Raw genomic sequence first — 17,386 nt, forward strand, 5'->3', positions numbered from 1 at the left:
AATACTAAGCATAGTTACAGCATTCCTGATGACAAGAAACTTCTCCTGACGAAAATTCACTCACCCTAGAAACTTACCTGGTCCCACAGCCACCTCTCTCTAGTCAGCTTGCAAAGCCCTACAACCCCACTCTGCGCTAGGGAAGAAAAGCCAGGGAGCTCCTTCTGCCTCTTGCCAGGAAAAGCTCCATTTGCTTCGCTACCCAGCTGAAGCTGCTCCCCAAGGAAGCACTTTCTGCAGCAGGATAGAAGGAAGCCAGGATGCTGCTCCCCTGGGGTTCCTGCAGCCACCTCACCATCCTCTCAAAGGCCCCTCTCTAGAGCTGATGTGACTTGTCCTTTAAAGCAGGCTTGTGAGAAAGATGCATTTATGCCCAGCTTTGCATTCCTGCACAATCCCTCTGGCGCCGAGGCTGGAAGTGATCTGAGCAGGGCACACGGCCAGCCTAATCATTCCCATATTCACAGATGCAGGGAATCCCAGCTCACTGGCCCAGGGGAGGGAAGGAACCTCCCTCTTTTTTACAGTGTCTCCCTGATGGATGTGCTTAGCAGTAATGGCTGCCTGGGAGGAGGATGGGGAGAGCTGAGTCTGGAAAGATGGGTTTGCTTAGAGCATCTGTGGCAGAAAGATGGGATAAGCCATAGTTTGAGACAGTGAATGAGCCAGGAACTTGGGGTAAGCAAGAGAGAAAGTCAGGTACTTGTTGGGGAGGAGGGAAATGAAACCAGTCAGGGTCCTAAGAAGAACAGGGGCTACCTCCAAATGGGGTCACTCCAGGGGGTGGGTTATCAGCAAAGGTGTGAGCGAGGGAAGCCACACGCAGTGCAGGGAGTTAGACCTGGAGCCCAAGCGTTGTCGCCTCTATGCACAAAAAGACAATGACCAAGATGGAGGGAGCTGAGCAAAGCAAACTGTTTGCACAGAAGGAACAGAAACCAAGGATACAACCAGTTGAAGGCAAGTACCCATGGGGAAATACAGGTGGTGAGGATGGCCATGTTCACAATTCAGGACCTCACACATCCACAAGTGCCTTCAGGCCTGGCAATCTTCATAGGCTGTGTCTTTTGTAAATCTTGCAAAAGTCAGATTATTAATCATAGTTTCTTTTTACAATACACATGGACAAGATGTTTGGTGTTTGAGTAGTGGTGGGCATCCTGGAAATCTGGTAAAGGGGGAGATGGGTTTGAATTTACTTTTGTGTTGCCCACTCAATTCGTTGCTAGCTCTCCTGTTGCTCTTGGATCATGCGGCTGTCATATTGGTAGAGAAGTAGACCCTATGAGCCCATGGAAGAACATTCACCTATAGCTTCCCTGGAAGTTAACAGGAAATGCCATGGAGGAGGTTCCATTGGGGATGTGTATGTGAGAGAATGGGGATGGCAGCATTAAGAGAGGCTGGCCAGGACATGATCTCAGCCAGTCTGAGTAGCTACAGATGGCCATGTGGCCTGAGGAAGTATGGGGTCCAGCGTACCCTCTATAGACTATAACTCACGATGTGTCACTCTACTGGGCACATCAAAGACTAACTAACTTATGAGAGTCATTGTCACCATCCTGGCAGCAGTGAAGATATCCCACTGGCTACCAGACTATTCAATAGTGGTCCTCAAGGGATTGGAATTTCCCTAAGAATATCATGCTGGAGGAAAGGATAGGCTAAAAAAGCCTGGCACCAGCTAGAGGAGTTTGTCTTCCAGGAAGATACTTCACATGGTTCTGACGACTAGTCAGACAGCCTTATAGGACAGATGCCAGCCTAGATACAGATGGTCAGTGATGGGCAGGACTGCACCTTGACTAGGACTACTTGGTTATCTTGCCTTCTATTTAAAACTAAAGCATAGGCTAGAGAGATAGTTCAGGCATTAAGAACACTTGTCACAACCAGTCAGTGGTGGCACACTCCTTTAACCCCAGCACGTGGGAGGCAGAGGCAGGCAGATCTGAGTTTGAGGCCAGCCTGATCTACAAAGCAAGTTCTCAGGACAGCCAGAGCTACACAGAGAAACCCTGCCTTCAAAAACCAAAAACCAAAAAAAAAAAAAAAAAAAAAAAAAAAAGGACTTGGTTGCCCACAGTTATCCATAACTCCTGTTACAGGAGACCCCGTGCCTTCTTTTGACCTGTTCAGACATCAGGCTTGCATGTAGTGCACAAACATAAATGCAGGCAAAACACTCAGAAACATAAAATAATTTAAACCCGAGCTTCATATCAAGACTCTAAAGATGGATATGGGGGTCCCTGGGCCTCTTGTTTGTCTGGCTAGTGTTGCCACATGGAATAAATCTCCTTTCTCTGCTTTGCACTGTTGTTTGTCTTGTTGATTGGCATGTTGAAGACAGGTGGCCAAGCATAGCTTGTCAAGCACTGCCAGAGCTGAGGTTCTGACGCTAACAAACCCAGAAACTCTTACCATTTCAAAGAGTTTTTAAGATCAGTTACTGCACAAGAAAACTTGGGGTGTCTGAAATCTTAGTTCTGTATGAAGGAGATAATGGAGGTCTTTCCAAATTTAAAAACAGTTTGGACAGTTTACATGATTCCTAGGCGTGGTGGCAGGAGCTGGAAGCAAGCAGATCTCTGTGAGTTTGATGTCAGCCTGGTCTACATTGAGAGTTCCAGGCCAGCCATGATTACGCAGTAAGACCCTGTTTCAAAATAATAGATAGCTATTTAGAGAGATGATGTAATTTTTAAAATTTATGTGATTTACAATGAGATTCTAACTAGAACAATTCTAGCTGACCAGTAGTGAAAGAAAATAAAATTTCTATCAAACCTATTAAAGACTGGATTGTATTTCTGTTCATTCTCTAGAAAACTGCATTACAAACTTGTGTCTGAGGGATAGAGAAGATGTAGGCAAGAGATGAAGAGAAAGTCTTACAGGTATTTCTCAGGCAATTAAAATAGTATTTTTCTGTATTTTGTGATAACTGTGTTATTTGTAATTGTTTTAAATTTTGTAAATATTGTTATGAGAAGTAGACACTCATTCCTGGGTCTACAATTTTATTTACAATTACAGTGTAATAATTGTAAGCTCTGGCCAGGAAAGAACTTGCTATAATAACTATTCATGTGAACATTACTCACATTAAATTTTTTCTTTCTTTGAAAGTTTAAATTGTGATCACAGGGATTTAGCATGACATTTACAATCTTCACATGTGAGTTTATAGTCCAGGTATGTCAAATGCACCCACACTATTCTGCAGTCAATCTCCAAGTGTCTTTTCTGTTGCAAGACTGACATTCCACAACTTAAGCGACAACTCCCCATCCCCCATCCACCTAGCCTTGCACACACATTTCTATGTCTCTTATGTCTCTCAGAGTGTGTCCTCATACAGGTGGGACAATACTGCATTTGTCTTTTGTGTCTCACTTATTTCACTCATGTCCCCAGCGTCCACCATGCTGCAGTGTGTAGCAGAATTTCCTTCCTTTCTGGGGATGAAGAATATTTGTTTGTAGAGACACACCATAGTTCCTTCGCCTGTCTACCTGTTCATATCCATGCATTGTTCCCACCCTTTGGCTCGTGTGACAAATGCTACCACCAATCTTAAACAATCAATAGCCAATCTGGTTTCATCTGTAGTCCCACCTACAGTCCATTCCATATAATTTTGAATGAATTATTTTATAAATTACACTTTCCATTTCATAAAGGTTCATTTCCAGGCATAACATGATCGGAACTCCAAGCCAACAAACACTCTTTTACCCAGAATGCCTCAAATCTGTTGGGCATGAAAATAGAGAGGGTGGATGAGGTGGGAGGGATGATGTGGGACGGTCACGGAAGAAGGGCAGGAAAGGAAGAAGTAGATGCAGACATCTACTGAGCTATCCTGCAGAGCCAGCCAGGCTTCTTCTGGGACTCACTCTGTGGAGGAGGAGGTGAGACCTTGTGCTATGAGAATACAGCTGTAACTGGGACCTTTCACTCAGGATGGGCCTATGCTTGTCCTCCCTGTGGCTTTGCAGAAAACAGAATCAATCATCCTCACCCTTTCTTGGAGATCCTTCTATGTATTCTCCCAGTTTTCCCTTCCTCATTCCCGTCTGCTTCATAAACGGGTTCTCAACACCCCATGGACCCCTCACACAAGGGCTGGCTTATACCCCTCATGGACTGCTCAGAGAATACTTGGTTCTCTTTCTCATGAGGCCAGCAGCTGTGTTTCCCCCTCCCCACCTTGTTGGTCTGAGGATTCTGCCCAACCCTCACAAGGAGCCTTAGTGAACCCTGAGTAGTCCAGGGTTCGGTCTCTACCTCTCATTGCCACCTCCAATGATTCCATGATATTATGAGCAGGGACTGACCTGTTCATTAGGTCAGAGCTCTCATGATTCAATGGTCTCCATGACGAAATCATAGACATGCCCAGAAGTGTGCTTCACTAATATCTTGAGTATTTCTCAATCTAATCAAGTTGGCAATTAAGGTTAAACCATCACAAAGAGAGAAAGAGATGAAGTAAGATGGAAACTCCAGGTCGGACTTCTCAAGGTGGTACCCAGATGGTGCATAAACATTTTCGAAAAAGAGACCAGAGAGCCTGGAATAGCAAATGAGTGAGTGTAGCCTGAGGTAGGGCTGAGGTGAGTCAGAGTTAGAAGGACTCATTCACGACATTGCATGTACAATTTCCACTGAGTTTGGGCCACAGCAGCAGAAAAGTACATAAAGTGGATGTAGAACTAAATGACCCTGGTCTTCAGCACCTAAAGAGGAGCCTGCTAAGGGCTAGGGAGGTCAGAAGGGAAGGAAGGACATTGGTTCTACCTGCAGGAAAGAAGTGGTCTACAAACCTCACACATAGCAGAGTCACAGACGGGGGCTTGTTGAAACACACAGCTGTCTCTACTAGGGCTTCTGATTCAGGGGGTCTGGGATGAGAGAGGAGACTGTGTCTTCTTTAACAAGTCTCCTGGAGATGTTGATGGTGCAGAATCAGATGTCCTTTGAGACTGGCAGCTTGAGTAAGAATGCCCCCATAGGCTCATGTATTTAAATACTTGGTTCCCAGCTGGTGGAACTGTTTAGGAAGGATTAGGAGGTAAGGCCTTGTTGGAAGACATGTGTCACTGAGGGTGGGCTTTGTGGTTTCAAAAACCTACACCAGGCATAGTCTCCATTTCTCTCTGCCTCCTGCTTGTGGATCAGATGTAAGCTCTCAGCTACTGCTCCAAAGCTATGCCCTCCTGCCTGCCTGCCTGCCTGCTGCCATGCTCTCTGCCATGATGGTCATGGGCTCACCCTCTGAAACTGTAAGCAAGTACCCATTGAACACTTTCTTTTACAAGTTGCCTTGGTCATGGTGTCTCTTCACAATGACTAAGACAGAAACCAACTTCATTAAAGAGATCAGAAGGGGGGGGGGTCCTGGTGGTGGGGATAACTCCCTTGTTAGAGCGTGACTTTCCATCTTGAAGACGGGTTTGATGATAAGGTGAAGACCAAGAGTTGATTTATATGTATAACAGAATTGTGTCTGACAAAGTAAGTGTTCAGTAAATGTTGTTATCCATTTTTCACTGGGATGGTGAGGCGCCAGTGGTGGCTGGTAAATATAAAGGCTCCAGTGCTGGCAAAGTGCTCAACAGTGCCAGGCATCACACACGCTACCTTTGTGTTCGGGTACGAGTAATAGAAACCCAACTGGAGCAGCCGGAAAAATGGGGACAAGAAGCCCATGTGTCTGGGGAGGTGCATGTGGTAATTACACACAGTGGCCTAAGCTTGACCCTCAGAATTGAAAGACAAGCAAAGAGGTGAGCAGCCCAGGGGTGCTGCAGCTGACAGTCCTGCCGATACCTCAGGACCGGATCAGGAAAGAAGGGAGAAATGCCTGAAGGACACAAAAGGCAAACGTTTTCTCATAATGGTAAACTTGTTTTTTTTTTTTTTTTCTCACAAAGAAGAGTTCCTCAGAGACTTGGTTCAACTACTTCACGGCCAGAACTATTATCTGGTTGTCCTCAGCTGCCAGTCAGGCTGTGAAATGAAGAACCTGAACTTTCTAGACTCTGGGGGAGATGGCAGGGAAGGGATGTTGAAGTGGGTGTTGAGAGCCAGCCAAGGTCTCTGACACGTGGTGGCTGAAAGTTTGAAAGCCACAAGTTCTGTGAGCCAGGTAGTTTGAGACCCACAGTTCCTTCTGTATCTTTGCGGAAGCTGGAATACGCAATGCTCCACACAGGCTCAGGCGTTTGAATGCTTGGTCCGCAGTTGGTGGAGGGGTCACTAGACCCCTCAGAAGGCGTGGCTTTGCTGGAGGAAGTACATCACTGGGAGTGAGCTCACTTTGAAAGTTTACAACCACACCCTACTTCCAGTTCAGCTCTCTCTGCTTCCGGGTGTGGTTGAGATGTGGTCTCTCAGCCTCCCTCTCTGGTCTCCGTGAATCCCTTACCACTCATCGTCTCTAGCCCTCTGGAACCATAGCCAAAATAAACTCTTTTTTTCCATAAGTTACTTTTGGCTACAGTGTTCCATCAGACCAACCCGAAAAGTAGCTAATACAGTCCTTCCTGTGTGTGGAGTGCTGTTTCTGGAGTTTTCTACTGCACTGTCTTGGAAGCAGATCTTTGTCCCCTACTCTTCTATGTCTCCTGTCTGCCCCTAGAGTCTCATAGTTCCCCAAGCTCATACCTTTCACTAAACTAGGCCCCAAATCTGCATTGAAGACACAGCCTGTCAGCGGCCTGGCCCTCATGGACCTACCAGCTAGTGGGCAAGACAGCATCAAAGGTCACTTTCTAAAAGTTCCCAAACAACAGGGACTGACTTGTTAAATAGAGTGGCTTATTTAATCACAAACAATAAACAGGTTTGCCCACAAACTTCCTTTAGGAGGAGAGAGACAGAGACAGAGTAGTAGGCAAGCTCTCTATGACCCGTTTGGCTGCTGAATGACTCTGCTTCTTTGAACATTTGTCGGCTCTCCTCCTCTCCTAGACTCACCAGTTTCTTCTGAGGACGAGGTTGATTTAATGGCCGATTTATTTCCGTATCCTCAAGGGGCACATTTAGTGCTGACACATAGTAGGGACTCCAGAAATATTTGCGGTGGGGAATGGAATCTAGTTCATGTCTTTAATAAAGACTGTCAAATTGGCAACTGGGCTCATACTCCCTTTGGGTGTGTACCCTTTGGCTCACTGGGGCATAAGTGGAACAATGAATTGTTTTAGGTTTCATAACCTGTTTTGTGTAAGCCCCTCCTGGCACCATTACACGTCTTGCTACTACAGGGAGATAGTCACTCCAAGAGCCTGGGCAGGATCAGGTATCCTGTAGTATGGGTCAGGTCTTGCTTATCCCTCACACATCGTGTTCCTTTGTAGAATCACTGAGAATTAGCTCTCTCCCCTGAAGGAAGTGATGGGGAGTTCAACGGGAGCTGGACTCAGGTGCCTTTCATCTCCAGTCTCTCTCACTGTATTTCTAGAGTTTTCTTTGACACACATGTGTTGTTCCTGATCTTCAATGCCCAGAGAAGTCTTTTGTGAACCCCTGCCTGTTCTTACATCTTGAGGCAGAATCTATTATAAACAGGATGGCACCCCCCCACCCCTGCCGGCCACCACCACCACCACCACAAGAACAATTTCAATTTATTTTAATTCAAAGCAAACAAAGCTTGTGGGATTTTATTATAATTTGTCAGTCATGCTTTTTCTCAAGCCCTTGATACATTTCTTTCTGCCTCGGTGAGAGAAGGTGCAGCAGAGGGACTGTTTCCGTGGAGTCCCCATTGTTCCCATTGTTATGATAATGCCTGAGGAGTCTAGCGTCGGGGAACCTTGGAGGATTCATGATGGGCGAGGTTGATCGAGGCGGAGGGACAAACACGCCAGGCAGACAGAGCTTAAGTGAGAAGTCTTATTAGAAAGGGAAGGGGAGCAGGGGGGAGAAAAGAGGTAAAGAGACAGAGACAGAGAAGACAGAAGAGGGAGGCAGGAAAAGTCCTGTCTGCCCCAGGGAAACCTTGGGGAAGAGAGCCGGAAAGAGAGAGGGGGAAAGAGAAGAGAGCCTACGTGGGCGGGGTCTTTCTTTTAAAGGGTCCTTTGCACCTGCGTGCAGACTACGCACTCAAGGGACCCTGGGCTGACCAGGGTACTGCCTGAGTGCATTCTGCTAGGTGACAGGGGCAGGCCAGCATAATGCCTAAATCCTTACACCCATCCCCCATTCTAGTTTGCTTTCTATTGCTGGGATAAAGACCCTGACCAAAAGCAACTTGGGAGGAAAGGGTTTATTTCATCTTAGAGCTTCCAGTCCATCATGAAGTAAAGTCGGGGCAGGAACTGAAACACGGGCCATGAAGGAACACTGATTTCCATGGCTTGTTCAGCCTGCTCAGCCTTCTTATGCAACACAGGATCACCTGCCCTCCCACATCAATCACCTATCAAGAAAACTCACTGCAGGCTTGCCTACAGGCCAGTCTGATGGAGGCACCCCCCCGCACCCCCTGAGGTCTCCTCTTAGTGGATGACTCCAGCTTATGTCAAGTTGACAAAGAAACTGACCAGTACACCCACAGACATCACCGTGAGCCTTAACTACCTGGACTAAGTGGAACAGCGTTGCTCTGGGACACGCTTCAGAAGCCACCTGCTGCCTGGAAGGCAGGCAGGAGAGGTCAGCACGACCTGAAGCTTAATTATGTCCAACTGCGTCTTGATCCACCCACAGGAAGGATGCTTGGAGATGAAAAGAACTATCCCTGTGTGACTGGAGCCCTTTCTTCAGTGTGGCAGTTGGCGAGCACGCTGGCCTGGAGTATGACAGTTCTAGGTTCCAATCCTAGTTGTATATCTTTGGGCAAGTAACTGAGTCTTTCTGGGCCTCAGTTTCTCCATCTACAATGGAGACAACGACTACTTACCTAAGGCATCTGTAGGGTGGCCACGGTTGTGTGCCCAATTCACACATTGGTTGCTAAGTGGTTGGGGTGTATGTAGTAACTTGGCTGCGGGTAAGGTTTGGTTAGATGTACTGACTCCAGCTGTCTTTTTGAAAGCTTCAGTTCTGGGCCCTGCCCAGTTTTTCAGTTGTGTTCTTATTCTTTTTTTTTTTTTTAAGATTTATTTATTTATTACATATACAGTGTTCAGCCTACATGCCAGAAGAGGGCACCAGATTGAATTGTAGATGGTTGGGTTGTGAGCCACCATGTGGTTGCTGGGAATTGAACTCAGGACCCCTGGAAGAGCAGTCAGTGCTCTTAACCTCTGAGCCATCTCTCCAGCCCTCTTATTAATCTTTATTGTCCCCTCAGCCCCAGCTCTACATCATTCATTTATAGAAAACTGAGACCTATGATTTTCCTGCTGGCATTTGATTCAGACACTGCTTTCTGAAGGCGTTTCCTGTCACTTGAGAGGGCCTCCTTGAATCTCTCTGTCTCTCTCTCTCTCTCTCTGTCTCTCTCTCTCTCTGTCTCTGTCTCTGTCTCTGTCTCTCTCTCTCTCTCTGGTGTGTGTGTGTGTGTGTGTGTGTGTGTGTGTGTGTGTGTGTGTGCGCTCATGGAGGCCAAAAGAGGGCATGGGCCTCTCTGGAGTTACAGCTACAGGCAGCCGTGAGCCCCCAAACACCAGGGAGTAAACTTGGTCCTCTGAAAGAGCAAGCGCTCTTAACTGTTGAGCATTTCTCCAGCCCCAGCTTTTCAGGATTACTTTCCACTTCCACTGTCCCCTGGGGTGCTGCTTGTAGAGTGAGCATGGATGGAGCCTTGCTCTACATGCTTGGAATACATACTGCGGATATTTTCCTACTGTGGCCAGAAGGGAGGTTTCCGGGTGGGATGGCTGCGCCAGTCTGACATGTGGACATAGACTGGCAGTTCACCCTCAAGCTCTGGGAAAACCCTGGGAGGGCTTCACTCCTGCTGGTCACTTTTCCTGGATACCTTAGAGAAGGGGGCAGGGGACAGAAACACACAGTGAGACACACAAACACAGACAGGAAAGCAAATGAGACATAAACAAAGGGAGAGGGGCTGCAGACAGCTGGCAGCAGCTGGAAGTCAGAGGGGGACACTTGGAGAGAGAAGGAAAGCAAACTGAGCATGTCTGTAGGGGAGATGCAGTTCACGAGAGAAGTCAGACGTCAGACGTAGGGACAGATAGGACAAAACGGTGAGTGTCTCAGCAGGAGACACGGAAGTTGCACCCAGGAGTCTCCATTCTGAACTTGTTTCTTGGCTTTCGGCAGCCAGCGGAGGATCATGTTCAGAAGACACTTTGGAAAGTGGGCCAGGCAGACCTACAGGGACAGCTGGGCTTCAGCTGCAGCTGACAGTGGCCAGCCCTTTAATCCAGGGCCTAGGCTGCAGGCAAAGCAGGGAGCGCAGACTCTCCCCACAGCTTCTCTTGGGACAAAGATGAGGCTCTCGAGGCCCGTCACAGCCAGGATTGACAGAGTACGGGGAAGCCTGCCAGACCTGAAGTCGCACCCCTCTGGACCAGTCTAGCCTGACAGAGCTCTGCTGGCATCTTGTGAACATGGGGAGTAGCCAGCCCCGCAGCTCAACAGTGCACCCTCCCCATGGCCAAAGGCACATGCTGTCCCCTAGGCTTCAGGAATACCTTTACAGAGGAGAGACTAATACCCAGACGGCGGCGGTGTTCTCCATACAGAGAGACTTGGGCACTGGAAAACGCCTCCCCGCGCAAGCTCCTCCGGTGTCAACACAGCATCTCCAGAGGTCCCCAAAGTCACCATCACCTCAAAGGCCTCAGGTATATTCAGAGCCTGGGGTGGTCTTGGACCTGGAGCCTCTCTGGCCTGTTTTGTGCTCCCCTAAACTCCTTGTTTTTCTTCACCTCCCCACAACAGCCAAAGCCCCTGCTCTCTTTCTGGCATGCTGGCCTACTCCTGTCTCCTAAGGTTTCAGGAGCCTTTCTTTACCCCTGGGTCCCTAACTCTGGTGGCCAGCTCTGTGACTGGCCTAGAAGGGCAATGTGCTTGGGCACCAGGAGTTGTGTTTCTGTTTCCCTGTAGGAAGCATATGAACTACAATGTCAGAGAAACCAAAGCCCATCTGTAGATTAGGAAACTGAGCCAGGATAAAAATCCCACGATAAGAGCATCCCCATTCTCACCACCATGAGAGTCAACAGGAGTCTGACTTAGTGGGGTCAGGTCGCCAAAGTGTGTGGAGTGACAGCAGAGTCACAGTCAAGGTGGAAGCACTCCGAGAGGTGGCACCTATGGCATCATCGGGATTATCGGGAAGTAGCCTGAACCTCCATCAACACGGGCCGTCTAGTTCTGTTTCTGTTTGCATTTTCCCACGCACCATCACACAGCATTCTCCCCGTGTACCTCCCAGTGGGCAACCCTGAGACTGCAGAATTAGTTGATTATAGACAGCAGGTGCTGCAGCCATGACCCCAACCCCAGGTCCAGGATTCAAGGCCTAGGCAGTTGTCACTCCAGCTTCCTGACCGTGGTCCCACCGAATACTACCTCCCTCCCTTTATTTCCCTCTGGGAAGGAAAGCCCGAAGCAGGAAACATCCTACCTCCTGGGACTCAAACAGTCCCAGAAACAAAGAAAACCTCCAGCCTGGGTTGGGATGGGGGGGGGGTTGGGGGTGGGAAGTGGGGGAGTAGTGGAGTGGGAGGGTAATGGGGGCGTTTCCCTAGAAGCAGTCAACCTTACTCTACAAGGCAGAAGAGAAGTGGGAGGGGCTTTGAATGTCTTCTCCTTCCCCAGATGCACCGTGGAAAGCTAACCAATGAAATCAGCCTCATTTTGAACTTGCGCCTTCCAGCCTGTATAACTTGGAGAGATGCTTCTGCTGTTTATACAATGCCCAGCTGGGTGTGTTTTGTTACTGCGTCCTGAACAGACTGCAGCCAGGCACAGTTGCTTGGCCATAGACAGAGTAGTGGCCACAGACTCCACAAGGAGCTGGGGATGAGGAGTGTTTGTTGCACTTTGTTCTGGTTATGGCGGACCTGGAAGAACGCCACTCTAGGTGGATAACACTCGACTGCTCTAAGGTATCTTAGGACCAGCCCTTTGCTAACATTTCAATACTGAAAAACACTTCCAGTTGATTGCATGCGCCTTTTCTAATGACGCCTTTCTCTCTTTTATGACAATTCTACTTATTTCTATTTTATTACACCATTCATATTATATATATATATCTACATCTAGAGAGAAAGAGAGAGAGAGGGAGAGAGCATCCCATTATGTAGCCCAGTTTATCCCGAGACTTGTAATCCTCCTGCCTCAGCCTCCTGAGTCTTTTGATTTTAGGAGTGAGTCAGGAAGCACAAACGTGGGATGAATATTTGTGAAAGATTGTCTTGGTTGATAATTGGCAGAGACCAGCCTATTGTGGGGCCTTAGCTGCATGATACCTGTTTTAAGGCACCAAACCAAGAGAAATTCCAGTGGACCGTGTGGTGGGGTGGTCAGTGCACTCCTTGGGTCTGACAGCCTTCACCTGGGAAAGGAGGCACACAGCTCTTCACTCATCTTCTCAGAGGCCCTGGGAAGTCACACACCCCATATGGGCCTTAGTTGCAGGAAAGGGGATAACATTGGCCTCTTTCTGCTGGTTTTGCGAGGATGAGATGAGGCGACTCTAAAGTGGCACCCTGGTTTTCCTCCTGATATCTTTTGTCTCGCCTCCTCCTGCATAGTCTTTGGGCTGAGTGGCATGGCCGACAGAATCCAGCAAAGAGGTGGGATGTGCTTCCAAAGCTAGGTCTTAGGAAAGTCCCGAGGCTACCTGCTCAGTTACCGTCTCTTTGTGGGGAAGACACTGCCTTGCTGTGAACAGCTCTTTGGAAGGTTTATTTGGAAAGAGACTGAGCCCCTTCCCCCAACCCAGCCATTTCAGAATGAACACTATAGCCACAGTCAAGCTCAAAGCCCACAGCCTCAGCGCCTGGCCAGGCTTAGTCAGTCAAATCATGCCTCAATTCCCAGCCTTCAGGAATGATGTGACATAATACATGTTTATTGTTTTAAACTGTTGTTTGTGCGTCAATAGATATGCATGAGATAAGCACTTGGTCAAAGTTATCTATTTCATCACTGTTAATATTAACAAGAATCGGAATTCCTAAAGGGTAATCAAGTTGGCCCTAACACTGAAATGCAATGTAGACTGGATGTTCTAGTTTCCTTTGTGCTGCAGTTCTAAGACCTTCTCACCAAAATCAGTTTAGGGCAGGAAAGGGCTGGTCCGTCATACACTTGGCAGTTCTCAGTCCATTATTGAGAGAAGTCAGAGCAGGGAGGGGAGCAGAAACCATGGAAGAATGTCTTTCCTAGCTTGCTCTCTGCCCTGCTCCCTGAGCCATGCTCAGCCCAGGCCACCTGCCTAGGGATGGTGCTACCCTCAATGGGCTGATCTCTGCCAATTATCAACCAAGACAGTCTTCCACAAACATGGTCATAACCCAACCTGATCCAGGAATCACTCAGCTGAGACTGTCCCACATGATTCTAGGCTGTGACAAGTTGGTAGCTGAAGCTAACTGGGACACTGGGAATGGTGGCTCATACTTGTAATCCCCACACTTAGAAGGGAGGATTTCCATGATTTGGAGGCCAGCCTGGGCTATATGGTAAATTCCATGCCAGCCTGGGTCACAGAGTGAGAAGACCCTTATCTTGAACACCAACAGCAACAAACAAAAAATAAAATGAACAAACCAAAACCCAAAACCAAAGAAAACTACCATGAATGTTCATCAAATCCCTCTATCCTTTGAAAGATATTTCTTATCACTTAGACCTTAAATTCTAACTATGTCAGATTCTTATTAAGCATACATGGTGTCAGTTATACAGTTACATGCAAATACAATTTTCAGGCATTAGTTCATACCTTAGAGGAGAAGATTTTGTTGAGAAAAATCACTTTGTTGGTTTCCTCACGTGTGTGAGGCTAAAAGTGATTTGCTTTTCCGGTGGAATGGTTATTGACCTTATGCACCAATTTACACTTATACTTAAATAAATTTATAAAAAGCGAAATATTCAGTTGCCTAGCTATACTCACTGTGTGTCTACTATTTCAAAAGCACATGGGTAGCCACGGTATTACCTCGTGTAGGAGATATTTCCATCACAGCAGAAAGTTTCTAGATGTTCGGTGGGTTCTGGATGTGTGGCTTGTGCAGAGCTTAGGGTACAGTGTGTTCTAGGCCCCGTCCTCCTCCAGCGGCTCTGAGGCAGGAGAAACAGAGTCCTCTGTTCTGGCACGCACAGCCTTGTAGGGAGAATGTCCCACTGTATGTGTGCCCTGTCACTGCCAGCTTCTGGTGCCTCCGTCCTTGGTGTCAATTGCCAGCTGTTCAGTTGCCATTGTGATTCAGCTGACAAGTCCAGAGTACCCAGAACCACGCCCAGTCCCATTGCCTGTCCCCACTAGTGGCTGTGTCTCGTGCGTGGCATGTCTATTGACTTCCACCCAGGTCACATTCTCTTATTTAAGCCTTCAGGTCATTGTCCACTCCTGTTCCCTTCTGCCGGCATCTCGTCTCAAGCCCTCCCCTCTCCATTGTGGAAGAGCTCTTACGGACACCATACTTGGTTGAGGAGCAGCAGCAGAGTATGCAAAGGGCGAGGAGACCAGATCATTCCTTGGCAGTTCTCTGAGCACAAGTGCCAGGAAAAGGTGAGCCACTCCCCCACCCCACACACCCAGGAGTGCTCTCATCCCATCTGGCTCTTCCATTGTTATCCTTTCATCCTTTGATTCTGTAGCAATCAAACTCTACTCCTCTGCCACTCATTCATTCACTTGTCATTCATTCCTAAGCCTCCACTGTAACGTGTATTCTTCCCGTCAACCACCTGGGCCCCGCAGCTGTCTCAGCCCCCAAATAACACACGAGACACTATATTAACCATGAAGCTGTTGACTGTTTGCTATGGTTTCTCCTTGGCTAGCTCTGACTTAATTATTAATCTATATATTTTTTACAAGGACTTATCATATCAAGGACGCAGCCTCATGTGTCCTCTCTTCCTGAGATCACATGGTGACGACTCTCACAGCATTTCCCAGAATCCTCCTAGATTCCAAGTTCCACCTATCTTGCTTCCCTATTGGCCAACAGTGCTTTATTCATCAGCATATACACGGAAGGCCTTCCCCCATCACTCCACCTTGCTGAGAGCCCTGCACTGGACTCTGTGATACCAGATCCAGATATGAGAATGAGATATGTCCTGCCTTCTGAATGCAAATAGTCCATTAGACAAAGTTAGACGATCAAGGCATGCCAGAGAAGTGAGGCCCATTGTCTTTGTGCTTCCCTCTTACCTGCTCAAAGGGGACCCAGGGACTTCGCTGGGACACCGACTGACAAAGCCAGCAGTTAGAGCTAGGGTTCAGGGCAATGCACAGCATCAGAGGCCCTGCTACTCATCCAGGCAGGGTATTTAGCACTAGGTACCTAGATGAACAGAATCTAAGTGATTGTCTTTGAGGAGGGAAGTTGGGAGCCATGTTCAAGGAACATTATTCAGAAGACCTTGCTGGTCCATAATCAGAAAGCTGGTCCCAGAGTCAGAGCCTGAGGATAGGAGCTGGGCGAAGAGACACACGACATGGGCACAGGCCAACGTCCATCTGGGAGCAATGGAGGTTCCTCTTCCGGGCTGAACTCATGTCCTGGCGTAGGCAGATGAGCGAGCAAGGGGTAAGAGGAACAGCTCACGGCCATTGTTTCTTTTCTTTGTTTCCTTCTCACCTACAGGGCCACAGAGCCCAGAATCGGAACCAACAATGAGATCCCACGTATCCAACTACAGTGAACAAGAAGGGCAGAGTGCCAGCCTGACCAAGAGGGACTGCTGGGCTGTCATTTCAATGCTGGAACTGGCTGGTAGCTCCTGTCAATCTTGAGGGAGGGAATTCCTGCTGACCAAGCTCCTGTCAATCTTGAGGGAGGGAATTCCTGCTGACCACAGGGGCTTCCAGCTCTCACATGATATGGAAGGATGTGTTTGACAGTGTGCCAAGGAAGACAGAAAGTTTGTCCAATAGGCTGAAGTCGGGGCATGACCCAGTGGGTGTTTACAGTATGTGTGCCTCTTTGATGTCCTTTGGCAACATTTCCCTTCTGATTTCTCTCAGATCTCTGGCCTAATGTTGCATAAGTGAACTAGGGGTGCAGTAAAGGGAGCCAGGAGGCACACAGTCACTACCATGTTGTCATCTGGCCTGGGACAGCAGGCTGGAGTGTTTCTGATGTCCTATGGTGGGAGGCAGGGCAGGGGGGATGCTGGAATGCACCATCTAGAGCGGCTCCTTGCCTACTCCACTGTTAGGGCCACAAGCCCCTTAAATGCCTCTGTGTGAATTAAAAAACACACCTCTCTGTGTGTGGACACAGCTCTTTTCGGCTTGACAACAGAAGGAGCAGAGTTCAGTTCTAACTCTTCGGTGGGTAACCTGTACATCTGTACCCAGTGGCTGCCTTCCCCATTTCCCCTCCCACCCAAATAATGGATGTAGGGTTGAACACAGAAGAGGAGCAGCAAAAAAAGAGAATGAATAGGAGGGTCACAGAATCTTCCAGTCTCGGAAATCAGCCATTGAAGAGACAAAAGCCACACGAAGCCAGTGTCTAATATTAAAGCTGAAGTCTTGGCTCCCGGGGACCTTTCTCAGTGTTGCAAGACACAGGCAAGGAAGAAGACGTTCCAGGAGTGATTCCCCAATGCCATCTTCCTTCACATTCCATTAAATGCATTTATTCTCTACTCACACTGACACGATCAGGTGTTAAATAGGTTTTGATTTATGCGTGTGTTTAATATGTGTCTTTAATTTTATTCTCTCTCTTGAACTCCAAGCTCCTAGAAAGTGCAGACTGTGCACTAATTGAGAGTCTCTCTCAGTGAAATGTCTGGCCCATCGCCACCTGGTGCTTTTAGATGATAACGATGACCATCAAGTTCAGATTCCTTGCTGTGACTTTCTAGACTTTCCATCATCTGGCCTTTAACCCATTTCCCTGGGCCCGTTATTCTGTTTCAGCATCCCATGCAGTGGCCAGGCTAGCTGACATTCTCTAGACATCTCCATGACTTAGCTAAGCTGCTGCTTTCCTGGACACAGCCCTCTTCCCTCCCTCCTGAGGATCCATACCCAGCCCAGCTTTGGAGAACGAATCCCGGTCCTTTTCCTTGTCAGCTGTCCTGAGTCCTCGTGCAGGAGTGACCTGAGCCTTTGCTTTCCTGTGACTTTGGTTCAACTTCTGATGGCACTCTTTACCTTTTACTGTGCATCACTGGTGCTGGCTTCCTGGGGAGGGCCCAGGTTCTCATCCACGCCCCTCTGCACCTTTCACTCCAGGGACGGTTA

At 48.0% G+C, this 17,386-nt stretch overlaps 2 long non-coding RNA genes across 3 annotated transcripts in view; one reads left to right on the forward strand and one right to left on the reverse strand.

The window, feature by feature from the left end:
• Positions 1-14,249, reverse strand: part of LOC106021240 — a 32,301-nt gene extending 18,052 nt beyond the window's left edge. The window contains exon 1 of one of the 2 annotated variants that reach the window (XR_001196564.3): positions 14,114-14,249. This is a non-coding gene — a long non-coding RNA (uncharacterized LOC106021240). Of the gene's footprint in view, positions 1-77; positions 441-14,113 lie in introns of those variants that run through there. The other variant, XR_001196563.3, reaches the window with a different exon arrangement.
• Positions 14,250-14,455: 206 nt separating this feature from the next.
• LOC121141787 lies at positions 14,456-16,782 on the forward strand. The gene is made up of 2 exons (XR_005878727.1): positions 14,456-14,686; positions 15,774-16,782. It is a non-coding gene; the product is annotated as an uncharacterized LOC121141787 (long non-coding RNA).
• The last annotated feature ends 604 nt before the right edge of the window (positions 16,783-17,386 follow it).

This window comes from Mesocricetus auratus, unplaced genomic scaffold (genome assembly GCF_017639785.1).
Source record: "Mesocricetus auratus isolate SY011 unplaced genomic scaffold, BCM_Maur_2.0 Super-Scaffold_100008, whole genome shotgun sequence".
Classification (NCBI taxonomy): Eukaryota; Metazoa; Chordata; class Mammalia; order Rodentia; family Cricetidae; genus Mesocricetus; species Mesocricetus auratus.